The 14,837-nt window shown below is 41.0% G+C and overlaps 1 long non-coding RNA gene across 1 annotated transcript; it reads left to right on the forward strand.

The window, feature by feature from the left end:
* On the forward strand, nt 1-14,191 carry LOC113032475 (uncharacterized). The gene is made up of 5 exons (XR_003273880.1): nt 1-131; nt 10,799-10,895; nt 12,104-12,229; nt 13,700-13,954; nt 14,128-14,191. It is a non-coding gene; the product is annotated as an uncharacterized LOC113032475 (long non-coding RNA).
* Nucleotides 14,192-14,837: the final 646 nt, after the last annotated feature.

Genomic DNA, 14,837 nt, shown 5'->3' on the forward strand with positions numbered 1-14,837 from the left:
TAATTTAATTACAGCGGACCTTGGCACACCCAGGCAGCGCCCACGCAGAGCAGTGCAGAATGCCAGCCGGGAACATCCTGTCTTAGGCGACAGGAACATCAGATGCGACAGATGGCTCATAAATCATGAAGGTACGTGCGCGGTGTCGATGGGAGGCCTTCCTCTGGAGAGCACGCTGTGAGCAGGTTGGCTGGGGGAGCATCAGCTCGGCAACATTAGCACTGGACACATAACCACTGCGACTGGCTCCTCGGTGTCACAGAATCAGGGGAATCACTACGTCATGTTCATTTTCAGCCAGCATACACAAAGTTGTAAGGTGTGATGTGTATATATGTGTAAGAAGAGATTTATATTTGTACGTTATCTGATTAGGGTGGTCCAGTTATGAAAGTACAGGGTATCAGTTTAAAAAACAAAGTTACAATCTGATTTGCTGTGTGCACCATATGGCAGAGCTCTCACCTAAAAAAACAACAGCATTTGGTAAATCAGGTAGTTGGGCCGGAGTAAAACATACAGCTATTTTCAAATATATTTCATGGCCCTTAAAGCGAAGGCTTTTTAACTGTTTAAAATATTTACATTTAAACATTTGGAAATTTTATTCAGCAACGTGGATACTTTTTAATCATTTGTTTATTTCTTACTTATTTACAGGGTTGGTTGTTCATGAAAAGCATATAATATATTTTCAGTATTTCAATGGAAGCTTACATCTCTTTCTCTTCCAACAGACTGAAGCAGATTTAGACCTAATGGACCAAAAAGGATTGGTGCATCTTTGGATCCTTAAAGTCTTTTTAGGGATGCAGCACCATTCTTCTGAAAGTTATTCCCTTATTTGGTTTTTAGGCTATGTTAATTATAGCTCCCAAAAATGGATTCCAATTGGATTTGGATCTATTAGAAGGCATAGCATATATTTTCATTGCTATGCAGATGACACCCAGCTTTATCTGTCCATGAAGCCAGATGACACAGACTAGTTCAGGGGTAGGCAACACCAGGCCTCGAGTGCCGGTGTCCTGCAGGTTTTAGATCTCACCCTGGGTCAACACACCTGAATCAAATGATTAGTTCATTACCAGACCCCTGGAGAACTTCAAGACATGTTGAGGAGGTAATTTACCCATTTGAATCAGCTGTGTTGGATCAAGGAGACATCTAAGACCTGCAGGACACCGGCCCGCGAGGCCTGGAGTTGCCTACCCCTGAACTAATTAATTAAACTGCAAGAATGTCTTAAAGACTTAAAGAACTGGATGACCTCTGATGTCCCATCTGACTGTTGGGGTTTTCTCTATATTATTGTAGGATCTTTATCTTACAACATTAGGTAAAGATCCTCATATTTAGGCAGCTGTTGTTGTAATTTGGTGCTATATAAAATTCAGTAATAGAAATTCAGTTGAGCTGAACTAACCATACCATATTATTCACATAATTTTCATCCTGATCTAACCCAGCCCAACCCCTGGGCCACGGACCGGTACCGATCCGTGAGTCGTTTGGTAACAGTCCAAGAGAGTTGAGGCTCGGGTGTGAAATTTATGGTTTTCAGGGTTTTTATTGTTAACTCTGTTTCCCTGGGACTTTTCCTGTGTTATAGTTGCGTGTCTTATTTTGAAAGAAATATTTACACGTTACCACAGCGACCATAGAGCATTAGGGGCCGAAAGGAGGATGTTACTCTCAATGTTGTTGGCGCATTTCAGGAGGACGCTGCTAATAAAGTTAGACAATTTGTGTTTATTATTATATTTACAAAATACGGTCGTATCATTTGATTTTGTTGTATTTATCCGCGACGCCTTAAAGGCCAGTCCGTGAAAATATTGTCTGACATTAAACTGGTCTGTGGTGCAAAAGAGGTTGAGGACCGCTGATTTAACTATTCAAACACCTCACCCCTATCCCCACCTCACAGTAGGGTCCAAATTTCAAGTTTTCTTGAATTTTGTTGTAGTATTCAATTCTGAACTTGAAACACAATATGGTGTTCAGGTATTTAGGACTGCCAAAGTGCATTATTTAATAATAATTTTCAGTATTTGTCATTTCAAAACTGCCCCCTTATTGAGGGGAAAATGTCATATTTCTTGGATTAAACAACACTGAATTTCACATCATTTCTCTACCCATGCCTATTAAAGCGCTTGACTCTATATATCAGGTTTCATCCACAATTATTCATTTCTCATCTGTTGGGAGTTAATTAAGACACCACATCATTAATTGATCCTGATATGCAAATCATTCACAGGAAAAGTAATTTCCTTTTTGATTGCTAACTGCCTTGGCTTCTAATCAATGTTTTACTTTGCATTCACTCGTGTGAAAGAGTTGCTTCTGCAAATGCTACGCCGAGTGCGGCAGGTGACAATGTGTTACATCAATAAGCAACGATCCTCTTTTGAGTTTGTTTATCTCTCTTCGAGTCTGCTTATGTTCAACTGTGGACGTATATTGAGTCTCAATACACTGTGACATAGGAAAAATCGCAGCCTATTGACATGTACTTCATCTGTTTGTTTATTTGTGTTTTGTAATATTAATAGAAACCCTTCATTTGTTTTAATAATGACAAAATAAGTCATTATTTTGGGAGAAAAATAGTCTACAAATTTCCTTTTAATGAATGATATTATGATTTGAGTTGTTATGCCGTTTATTCATTTGTAGCAGACGTAGTCTAGCATCACTGAACAGCTGAAAATGTGAGCAGCTGAAGTGGTGTTTTTGTTCCAAAACAAATAAGGTTTTAAAGCCAGAAATAAGCAGCTGGCAAGGCCCCAGCCCTGCAGATACATTATGGTCATTTTATTCGATCAGACATTAAATATCTTAGTTATTGCGCCTTTAAGCAATGAAGGCTTTATGAATATGTATGCACTGTGGCATGTTAATTACACCCAGGTCAAATATCATTTGCATAATATTAGTGTTTCAGAGGACTGACGTAGTTGGATTAGGGGTTTTCGGAATCATAACAGTGTTTCTAGTGTCAGATAAGTTGGCGATAAAGAATTAATTATTTTTTAGATTTCACCAGTGCACTCTCCTAATAATTTAGGCTACTAATTTTTTTGAAGGTCAAATGCCAGACAAAGATGTCAATGTCAAACTTTAAGTGCAATGCAGGTATTACTAGTTATTTTTCAGTTTATATGAATAAGATCAGTCAGGCCAGATCTTCGGGATATAACACGGATATCTAAAAACCTACTTATACAGACAATTTAAGTGCACGGTAATAATGTTTTTTATCCCTTTTGCAAAAAAGGTATTTTTTTCTGTTTTCCATCATCATTATCTTGGAGCTGCTTGCCTTTTTCTACATGGTAAGCTCATGAAGGGTGCAGCTTTGCCTAACAATGGAGAAACAAGAACTCTGCAAAGGTTATCACACCCCTGTGTTACACCTGCTTGATCAGTGGGGTCACCATGCAAGAAAGGAAGCAGCAAATGAAAAATTAAAGACGATTTCAATTTGTGACAGGGAAAACCCTTTGATAACCGGATATGTGGCTGGATAAACAGACTGACAGATGAACTGATGAATAATACACTAACAGACTTTATGAGTGGGATTGATTCCTTCTCAGATCAATACTTCTCATACTTACCTTGATGTGAAAGTGCAGGTATTGCCATTGTGAATCAGAGCACATCACAGCCATCTCTAGGGAACTCCGCTCTTCAGCTTAAAAAAGCAGCCGAAATATTCAGCATTAGTTCTGCTCAAAGCTACTGAATGTCACTGGTTCTCCCTTCCCCACTCAGCTTCCAACAGACACGCGTGCACGCATACTCCTGTGTTTGCATACTAATTTCTTTGTGCTAAACACCTTTCCATCATTCCTCTGATGAAATCTCTAGGCGACGAGATGCACAGTTGTTTGAATTGTTTGTTTGGAGTTTGTTATTCACTTGTTAATGAAACACAAAGGCACACAGCATCTTGAAGTGAAGAGTGGCATGCTGTTATACTCAGTCTGTAACCCAGAATAGGAACATCCAAACTGCAAAATCTCCAATGACAGCTTATCACTTTGAAAGACGAATGAGGACTGAAATTCTGCAAAGAAGTAAACGGAATAATTTTTCACACCAATTTTAAAAAGAATATTTACTTAGCCATTCAGCTGGCACTGGCAGTTATTCTGATCATCAGTTCAGCACTTTAGCCCAGACTACCATATCGCAACATGTTATTTGAACAAGAAGTTCAGTGAAATTATATGACCATTAATGAGTGTGACCGGTGTCTGCAATGCTGACTTCAAGAATTGAATAGAGTTTTGTAATGACTTTCGTGATACCCTGTTTTTATCATAATGTGGCATGAAAATGGGGTGAGGAATGCTCACTGAGTGGACTGAATGAATGTAGCCTTAGCTCTGCTGTCTAATCACACCTCAGCCTCTCTTGGCTATTCACTGTGGTTGCAAAAGAGTTGTGTATTAGCTAAGTTTTCAGAGTGTTTTTGTCAATCCCTTTTTGTCAGTTCAATACGGTTTTATTTATATAGCAACAAATCACAATACTTGCCTCAATACACTTTATATTGTGAGATAAAGACCCCACAATAATGTGTTGCATTCCATGCCGATGCTTTGCTTTGTTTGATGGTGATTTTGGACTGATTTTATCTGGGTAGACCCCCAGTTTCACCTGCTGCTGCTTTAAGACTCCAGGACTCATGTTGAAGTATCCTAACTGAAGCCTGAGTTGTCTCTGGTGCAGCTACTGGAGTGTGAATGTTAGGCATAGAAAAGAAAATTACTTGTATAAACAAGGTTTTGAGTGATTGAGTAAGATTTGATGTAAGAAAGCACTTTGAGGACTCATATTGAGTAGAAAGTGCTACATAAGGACCTGTCCATTTGCTATTCATTTCAACCTGTTAAACTGAGTTTTTAAATTTGATTTGTTTACCTGGGAAAACCAGGAAGAGTGTTTGAGTTTGAACTTTTTATCCCTTCCTTAGAGAGGCAGAGTGCCTCAGGTTGCTGAGAGGCTAGGCATCTTTGTTGAGGTCACCTCCCCACACATGTGAGTGACAGCACAAGTGGGACATCATTTTATTTGCACTGAAGCACAGACGGAGCCAGATTTTGTATGTGAGTGCAATCCCAAAATAGTGCTGACAGCTGTGGTTAGATTTGCGGGTGATTTATAAAAGTCGTGCTATTTTTTAAACACAGGCACAGTCAGTTCATTTCAATATGAAACGCCCATTATGCCAAGAGCCAATTAAGATATGATATTTTGCTTCAGTTAAAGGGAAAGTGCAATTTGTCAATTGTAATCAGGAAAGCATATAAATATAAGTCATTACGTGTATGTTGAATTAAGGCATACGGAGGCAGCCTGGCAGAGAGAGTCATAATGGAAACAGACTTTAGTAACTGACAGGCTCAAGTGCAGGACTGTAAGTCATGTGATTTAGTAACATGCAAAGCGTTAGTAAATCTGACTCATGGTTGGTAGCAGCCTTGAGCATTGCTCAGTATAGACTGCCTCTTCAAGTGGCCTCTGTCTCTGTATGAGTGGGAAAGGGTGCACACAGGTAGACTACATCTTATGCAGAAGGCGCAATGTGAAAAAGACAGGAGACTGCAAAAAGAATGTAGTTAGGTAGCATCAGATCCTCGTCTACAGGTTAACTTAGGAAATGAAAAGTTTATCCAAGCGAAGGCAGAGGCAAAGATTAAATAGTAGAAGTTGGTAGGGGTTGAGATAGGCTCCAGGTGGTAGGGAAGTGTTGCCAGATAACTGGGAAAATACAGCTGAAGCAGTGAATTAAATTGCCAGGAAGGTGTGCAGTCTATATTTTGGAAAGAGAAAAGAGGACGAGGAGACTTGACGAAGAAGAAATGAAGAAGGCAGACAGAATTACTTGGAGGCTAGCAAAGACTGGGGTCAAAGGAAAAGGCTTATAGTGAGTTTTAAATATGGCTAGATTGTAAAGAAGGAGAATGGGACTCATTTTGATTGGCTAGGCCAGGGGTCAGCAACCTTTAACACCCAAAGAGCCATTTGGACCAGTTTTCCACGCAAAAGAAAACACTGGAGCCGCAAATACTTTTTGACATCTAAAATGAAGATAACACTGTATATATTGTTTTTTACCTTTATGCTTTGTGTGAACAACTAAGGTGTGTTGCTTATGAAATCCATGAAGTGCTACAGAGAAAATTACATTTTATTTATGTAATTAACACATTTTGAACTCTTAAAGAAATATAACAAAAGGAAAGACACCCAGCTGAACTAAAATGACCCATGTAGCAAACAAAAACTGTTGTGAGCCGCCACCCTTATATCACCTTTGGGCTTTTGGATCCTTGACCTGGCTTTTAAAAAAAATAATTGGAAAAAAGCACTATGCTGCTAAAAACAGAAAAATAGATATTTGCCAAATTCTGCCTAAATATGTATTTTACCTGGTTAATAATAATAATGGATACTTTATTGATCCCCATGGGGAAATTACTTGTTTTTTCTCTGCATTTGACCCATTCACTCAGTGAAGCAGTGGGCAGCCCACTAAGCAGGCGCCCGGGGAGCAGTGTGTAGGGACGGTACCTTGCTCAGGGGTACCTCAGGGTAGCCGTTAAGTGGATTCGAACCGCCGACCTTCCAATCATGGGGCGACCACTTTACCTACTGAGCTATCCCTGCCCCAATGTGTGCGGCTGGGCGACGTCTGCTGTGCCGCTGCAGGGGAGGAGGACGCACCTGAGCAGCACCCGCAATCACGCCTCGCCGCCTTAACGTCTGTGCTATCTATGCTGTTGTGTTGGTATGTGTCGGGCTGTGAGCTAAAAAGCTACAGCCGGCTGTATGAGTACAGCAACCGTGTGTGAAAATCGTGTTCATGCAAACATCGTCGGGTGTGCCGTGATATGTTTACAATGGGACTTCTTCTCCTGAACCTCTGCGCACAGCGTCTGCAAATCAGGGCTGTACGAAGTGACTTTCATCTTTACGCAGGACTGTAAGCTGTCATCTGTGAGGCGTGAGCGGTGCTTGTTTTTAACATAGTTCACGGTGGAGAATAGCTGCTGACATAACGTGGATCCGAAGATCCATAATTGGCCTACCTGGAATTGAAAGTCTCGATAAATGCACGGCGTTTCGGTGGGTACACCGGCATCTGCGAGTGTGACGCTTATTTTGAGCGATGAAAAAATAATAGAATATAATTTTATTTTTATATTTCAACATCACAATAATCTTCCAATTTAGAACTACTAGTTAAAAAAGAACTAACATAAATAAAATACAGCTAAATACTTTTCCCAAACCACGCGGATCCGCACTATAAGGACTAAAGAGCCGCATGCAGCTCCGGAGCCGCAGGTTGCCGACCCCTGGGCTAGGCAGAAAGATCAAGCTGGAAAAGATGCGCAGCAGGTTAGAGTAATTAAAGATACAGATGGAAATCTCCTAACAAGTGATGAGTGTGTGTGCTACAAAGACAGGAGGAGTACTCTAAGGAGTTCATGAATGAGGAAAATTAGATAAAGGGGGACAGATGGAAGAAAGTTACTGAATCAGGAAGTGCAGAGAATTAGAAAAGATATAAGACATAAAGGCACCTGCGAACAGGCTGAAGATTCAAAAGGTCGTTGGTCCAGATTACATACATATGGGAGATATGGAAATGTCTCTTCTCTTTTTGCTCTTGACGAAGGTGGTTGCACTTTTCTCCTCTCCTCCTCCTCCTCTCCCTTAACTTCCCTGCTTAGCCTCTTGTGTCCTTGTCTAGTCTCGTGTTTTTGTATTACTTTTCCCAGGAACACTCACTCACAGTCTGTTCTCTAAAACCTAAAAGAGGAATTATGGATTTGATCAACTGGTCCCTGAATGCAATTGACACCCTTTTCTCAACGAGAAGTCTGGGCTTGGGTGAGCCTGAGTGCTGAAGATATCTACCTATTCAGAACCATGGTAACAGTGTTCTTGCTGATCGGAGCTGGCTTGGCCCTGACTTATCGCAGAATTAAGAAAGCAGAACCGGCTGTTCAAACCCCCAGAAGGCTGCCCGCTGGGATTGAAACTATGGGACGAGGCGTGAGTTTCTCAAAATGGGCTCATTGAGGGCAGCATGGTTAAGATCTTGGAGAAGCTTACGGCTGCCGTGAATACTCAGAATAAGACCTCTGAGTGCAAACTGGATTACATCTGGAGGGGCTCGCTCGGAATAACACCTCTGAGCGCAAATTGGATCACATCTTGGAGAGGCTCACTGCGGCCGTGAGTTCTCAGAATCGTCTCTTTGAGCACAAGAATGACAACATCACAGAGCGTAAGTTTGATAACATCATAGAGAAGCTCACGGCTCTCCAATGGGAGATTGAGAGACCAGTGTGGACTGTTAGAACAGCTTTGATATTCTCATTAGTTGTTCCCACTAAAGAAAAAACCACCATCATAATGCGGCTATCCCTTCGGCACCAGCTGTCGTCTCAAGGCTGGAGCTGAACAAAAACACCCTGATACGTTTTTAGACTGTTCCTCCCGTTCTATGCAAGGCCACTTGGGTTGGCTGGAAGACTGTTTACTTAGCCTGGCAGGGCGAAGGACACTGTCTCAGCTGAACTCTGGACATATACACACAGACATATATATACACATGCAGATGAGTGTGCAGATGTACACTCATCCCCCCTCCAAACGCCTTCAACTCTTAGTTTTTTTTTCTGTTCTCCCTGATGGAGCTCAGTCTGGGGGGAGTTATTTTTTTTTTCTCCTTATCTTTCCTCATGTGGTGCATTTTCCATTGTTATACCTCTCTGACCTGTCTTCCCCATGTGATGTTTTTGTGTAATGTATGTATGGCTGGAGGGTAAGATGGCGCCGCCATTGCATGCAATAGGTCAGCAGCCTTAACATGAAATTTCCCCTTGTGGGACTAATAAAGGTATCTTATCTGTCTAGGAGAGAGGGCAACAGACATTTATGTGACAGGCTACTTGAGGAATGGGGAAGTGTTCTATTACTGATTTTCAAGAACAATTGCTATCTGCAAAGCTGTAGCAACTAGAGAGGGTTCATGCTGACAAGCCATACCATCAAGATGTAAGAAAGAGTAGTTGAAGCTAGGTTACAAAGACAGGTGACTATTGGTGAGCAGCAGTATTTTTCATGCTGAAAAAGAGCAATACAGATGCAATGCTTACTTTGAGAGTGCTGATGGAGAATTACAGCTGCACTAACACTCTAAAGAAAGCATATGTTGGTTTGCCAGGACTGGCACTGTGGTACTGCTTGAGAAAGTCAAGTGTGGCAGAGAAGTATGTGAGAGTGGTGCAGGACATGATGTATGCAGCAGGAGTGACAGATGGGTTCAAAGTGGGGGTTGAATTACATCAAGGATCATCTCTGAGCCCTTTCCTATTTGCAATCTGTGATGGATAGGTTGAAAGATGAGACCAGGCAGGAGTTTCTATGTGTGATGATGTTTGCAGACGACATTGTGATCTGTAGTGAGATTTGGCAGCAGGTGGATGAGAGCCTGGAAGCATGGAGGTATGAGCTGGAGAAAAGAGGAATGAAAGCTAGTAGAAGCAAGACAGAATATGTGTCTGAATGAGGAGACAGGTGTAATGGTGTGGAGATAATGAAGGTAGGATTTTAAGAACCTGGGGTCAATCAATGAACAATGCACAAAAGAGGTGATGAAGACAGGCAGGCTGGTGTGGATGGAGAGTGTGTTGGTGATTTGTGACAGTAATGCAAAATAAAATAAAAATGTAAAAATAAAAAAATAGATCAATTTCAAATAAATCAATTCTTTTGTTGAAAAGGCAACATTTGAAGCAATATAGGAAAAAGTAGAGCTTGAAAAACATTGAGTCATTAAAATCCACCTGGAGAAACTTTTGATGGGCTGCAGGGAGGGATAACTTTTCATTCTCAGTCAGTTATAACTACCTATTACTTTTTTTGCTGAACAGAACAGAGTTGTACAGTTTGCAGTACTGCTGAATGTTGAAAGGTGATTGATTTTTTTTTTGTATTCGGGGGTAATTTGAAATGCTTTTATCATACAGTGGCTGCTAAAGTGGCAGCTGTGATTAGGCTCCACTCTACAGCATCATACAATGTTCACTTAGCAATCAAAGTCTCCTGTCTTTGTCTGATGCTTTTTTTCTCTTTCTTTCATTTATTTCTACAAATGCAAGCTAGTGCAGGGCAACTGGGCAAGTTTCTGACTTTCTTATTTGTCATTTACCACAACAACAGCCTCATATTATTTGTAATACCCATTGTTTTGCATTAGGAGTCAGTATTTAGAGTATCATATTTCAGTATGTTTTAGTATTTTTGCCAATAGTTTGATTGGTGAACTTGAAATAAGGTAATGTTTGTATTATTATTTATTGTTTTATTATTATTTTTATTTATTCATTTTAGACATTTTTCATTTTAGATTAGTTAATTTTTTATTGTTATACATAGCAACTAGCACGTTTTTGATGAGAAGGTTTTAAACGCAGCAAGGCAGCAATGGCGGGTAACAGCATAACTCCAGCTCTGGTGTCTACCTCATGCTTCCTTACCTGTTTTTTTTTCTTGTGCAGGCTTTAATTATCTGGTCCCACCTGGTCTGGTCCCACCTGTGCAATCTTGTCTGCTGATAGGTTCCCAGTGTTCTGCCACCTAACTGGGGATTGGCCTTTTGTCTCATTATTAGAGCAGGATAAGCAACAGCATTATAATAAAATTATGCACTAGTATATGATGAGCTTTCTCCGATGGGTTCCCTCTCCCCCCCTCCCAGCTTTCCTCTCCCTTAGCGACAGGGTGAGGACTTTGGCCATCCGGGAGGAGCTCAGAGTAGACCCATGACTCCTCTACATCAAAGGGAGCCAGTTGAGGTGGGTGTGACAAGGATGCCTCCTAGGTGCTTCCTGGGTGTTCTGGGCATGTCTCATCAGAGGAGACCCCGGGTCAGATCCAGGACAGGCTGGAGAACTATATCTCTAAGCTAGCCTGGGAACACCTTGGTGTTCCCCAGATAAGCTAGAGGACGTGGCTAAGGAGAGGGAGATCTGGGCTTCTCTGCTTGGGCTGCTGCCCCCGCAACCCAGCCCTAAATAAACAGAAGAAAATGGATGGATGGATGGATGGATGGATGGATGGATATAATGCCATTAAAAGATCTAAAGGAAAGCAACATGATGGAAGATTATTAAGGACACAGCAAGTGACAAATATCCAAAACCAACATTAAATCCAAAATAATCTGGCTTGTGTCAAACTGTGACACTATGCATGAAATGTGCTTGGCAGACAAAGGTGTAACTTCAACTTTGAAATGAAAAATGTGTCAATTAAAGGCCTCACTAAAATACAATATGAGAATAAGCATGACCAATATCAAAATGTGCATTCACTTGACCAGCCCCTCTTATTTAACTTAATATGACTGGCTGTTGTCGTTCAACATAATCCAGAACATCCAACATTTTTGATTTATAAGGCCTTTGCATCTCTATAGCATGAGGGAATTAGATATTCCTTTGTTTGGTTGACTTCAGTGGCAGACTCCATGAACAGATCATGTTACACACACATTGTGGTTGACCTTGCACGTGCTGCCATGCCTGGAGGGGAGCTCCTCATTCTTATGCCAGTAGACATTATACCAAGGTGGGGGTGAAGCTGAACTCTGCTATGCTGGAAATCAAAGGCAGCAAAAGTCAAATGTATAAGCCATTTATATATCATGACCTGGATGACTGAGAACCTACACTGACAAACTATTGATTTATAATGTCCATACAATCGCACAACATATAAGATTGTTGCAACGTCTTGGTTTACCTGTCAGTCTGAAGCAGAAAGAAAGAAACAGATGATGATTTCATCTATTTTTGTGTTAAGTTTTTAAAAACATGAGTCCATTAGAGTGTCTTTTAGTAAAGGTCTTACAGCAGCACTGACATTTCCTGACAGCAGATAAGGCATTGCCCCCATGAAGCTGTGCTTGTTCTTGGAGTCGATTTCCGCTGTATTTGCAGTACTGTCTCCCTTCACCACAAGGATGCTGGCCAATTAAAATCTCAAAATCTGTGTTATTCAGCACAACCAAATGGCTGTTGACTGCTGTGCAGGAGCCTACAGCGTGGAGGACGGAACTTCCTATGAAAAGTTTAGCGGGTTGGCTTCCAGATGGTAGACAGATCTGCTTAATGCACCATAGGGCATGGTGAGCACACTGCTGCAATAAAATTAGACTAGTCACATAGTACACTTTCTAGGCATTACAAGGAAAATGTTATTTCTATTTTATGTGTAAAAAAAATGAATGAAGATGTCTGAACTATAACTGAACTGATAAATAATTTTAGGTGGTGTCTGGTGGTTGGGAGGGGGGCGGGGGTTGTTAAAGAAGAAACAAGCATCAGAAACTCGATAAACATACAAGAGTAATAGACTGTATGTTAAAGATGGACACGGCTTTCAAGTCTAAAAAGTTAAACTAGTCAGTAGACGTCTATTGAAAATGTCTATCGGCTCTCTTCACCGAAGACCTCAGTAAACACTACAAATCAAAATTATATAAACAACACACAACAGTATAGCAGTCTATGTGGAGGAGCATCAGTTTGAATCTAAGAAGTGCTCCTTATAAAACTGCAGGTCTACCATGTAAGGCAGGGGTGGGCAATTCCAGGGCTCGAGGGCCGGTGTCCTGCAGGTTTTAGATCTCACCTTGGGTCAACACACCTGAATCACATGATTAGTTCTTTACCAGGCCTCTGGAGAACTTCAGGACATGTTAGGGAGGTAATTTAGCCATTTAAATCAGCTGTGTTGGTTCAAGGACACATCGTTGGGCATCTTTCTTTGCCTTTAGACAACAATTCTGATGGCAAAAGAGCCAAACGGGACAGGCAAAAAAAAAAAAAAAAAAAAAAAAAACACATCTAAAACCTGCAGGGATACCGGCCCTCGAGGCCTGGAGTTGCCCACCCCTGATGTAAGGGGATGGGACCTCGCTAACCAGTGGGTAACATCATGTTACCTAAGTGCATAATTAGTGTATCTAATTATGGACTTACATACTTGCACTTGCTGTTTTGAATGTATATATTCAGAGTGAGTGCAGATGTTGCACTTGAAATGGTCAAAAGTTGAGTATGGAATCCTTTCATAGCATAGAGAAAATGTCTTTGTTTATATAAAACTCTTGTGGAACAAATGGCAAGCATTTCAAATGTTCTTTTTATGAATTTATACGTTATAATAAATAAATTAACAAGTTTGGTTTGCTACTTAAGTTTTTTACAATTGCAATTTTTTGCAATTGTTTCGCATTTATGTTTTGTTTGTTTTTTTATTTCGTGTCATGTTGTCTTTAAGTCATTTGTAATTTTCATTGATATGCAGTCAGTGGTTTCACAAATTGTAAATGACAGCTGGCATGACAAACACTGTAAATGCTGCAATGGTCATTCCCTGTATTTGCTAAACTTGCTGATTTCAACGTGAGACAACACAGCCCTCTAGAAATTCATGTGCAATACTAGTACACAGACACAGAGGTGTTGTAACTAAAATACTATCAAATTGAGTGTGATCCTGCTGATATGCATTGTGGATGTACTGCATTTATAATTTTGTGGGCAAGTTCAATTGAGTTTACTTTTCATTTTATGCTCATGTTGTCGAGGAGGTGAGACATTGTGCTGTGCCAGGTCCAGAGGCAGAGGGGCAGGTGGGTGATGACAGAGACGGGTGCACAGACACCATGAACAGAGAAAAGGAGCCAAGACTTGCCAAGCATACACAGACACCAGCAAACCCCCAAATGACACAACATATGGAGTACGACTGAACAATCCCTCCACCCTTCTCCACCCGCCATCATCGCAGCGTCTTTTCCTGCCACACAGCAGCTCTGTGAAAAACAGGCACTGACACTGCGACTGTAAGTGGAGAATTTGAATATTTTGCAACAATGGCAACAGCGTTAGGCAAGTCCTCCAAAGACATGTTAAATCAGGTCCTGATTCATACAGAGAGAAGCTCTGCTGAAAACATTTAATTTTGTATAATAAGTGAATCAGTGAAGCTTGTTATTAATAATATTTTTCCCTGCAGTTTCAGAGAAGGTGAGGTGCCATCATAAGAAGACAGAGGGTATGAATGAATAGCAGAAAGTGAGTGTTATAAGATTTATTTGTGATGTTTATGTCTTGGTGTAATCAATACAGTCAATGTGCTGTCCTCTACAGCAGCTGCCCACCTCTCAATAATGAGGCATCGGCCAATTACTGTCCAGATGACTATCCACTCATTCATTAATGGCACACTCCTTGTCTGCAAGCCAAAAAGGAAACAGTACAGGGAGGGCATGACCTTGACTTATGATTACTCCACTTTTATTAAGGCAGAACCCCCCCGCCCCCAAACTTTCTGGAGCCTTTCTTTGTCATAGAAACAGGTTATCTGGTTTTCAATAATTCAGAGATAAACATGATCATGGCATGGAAGCAATCGTGTATATCAGCTATCACAGCCCAAGAGCTCTTTGTCTTTTTCAGTTGTCCCCCTTCCTTTCTGGGCTTATTTTTCCCTTGCCCGTCTCCTTCTCCAACCATCACAGTTCTACTTAGTGCAACTCCACTGTAAAAGCCTTTACCACCAACCGCACCAGCAGAATATCTATGACTGCAGGACACATCCAGTTGTGCAGTGTGCAGCGCTGGCGCTAACAGCAGGCTTTACACCCGCAGTCATTCAGCTGATTCACATGCTGTCACAATTATGAAGTGCTTGAAGCTGAACCAGGTCAAGTAACTTCTTTCCTG

This window comes from Astatotilapia calliptera, chromosome 11 (assembly GCF_900246225.1).
Source record: "Astatotilapia calliptera chromosome 11, fAstCal1.2, whole genome shotgun sequence".
Taxonomy (NCBI): Eukaryota; Metazoa; Chordata; class Actinopteri; order Cichliformes; family Cichlidae; genus Astatotilapia; species Astatotilapia calliptera.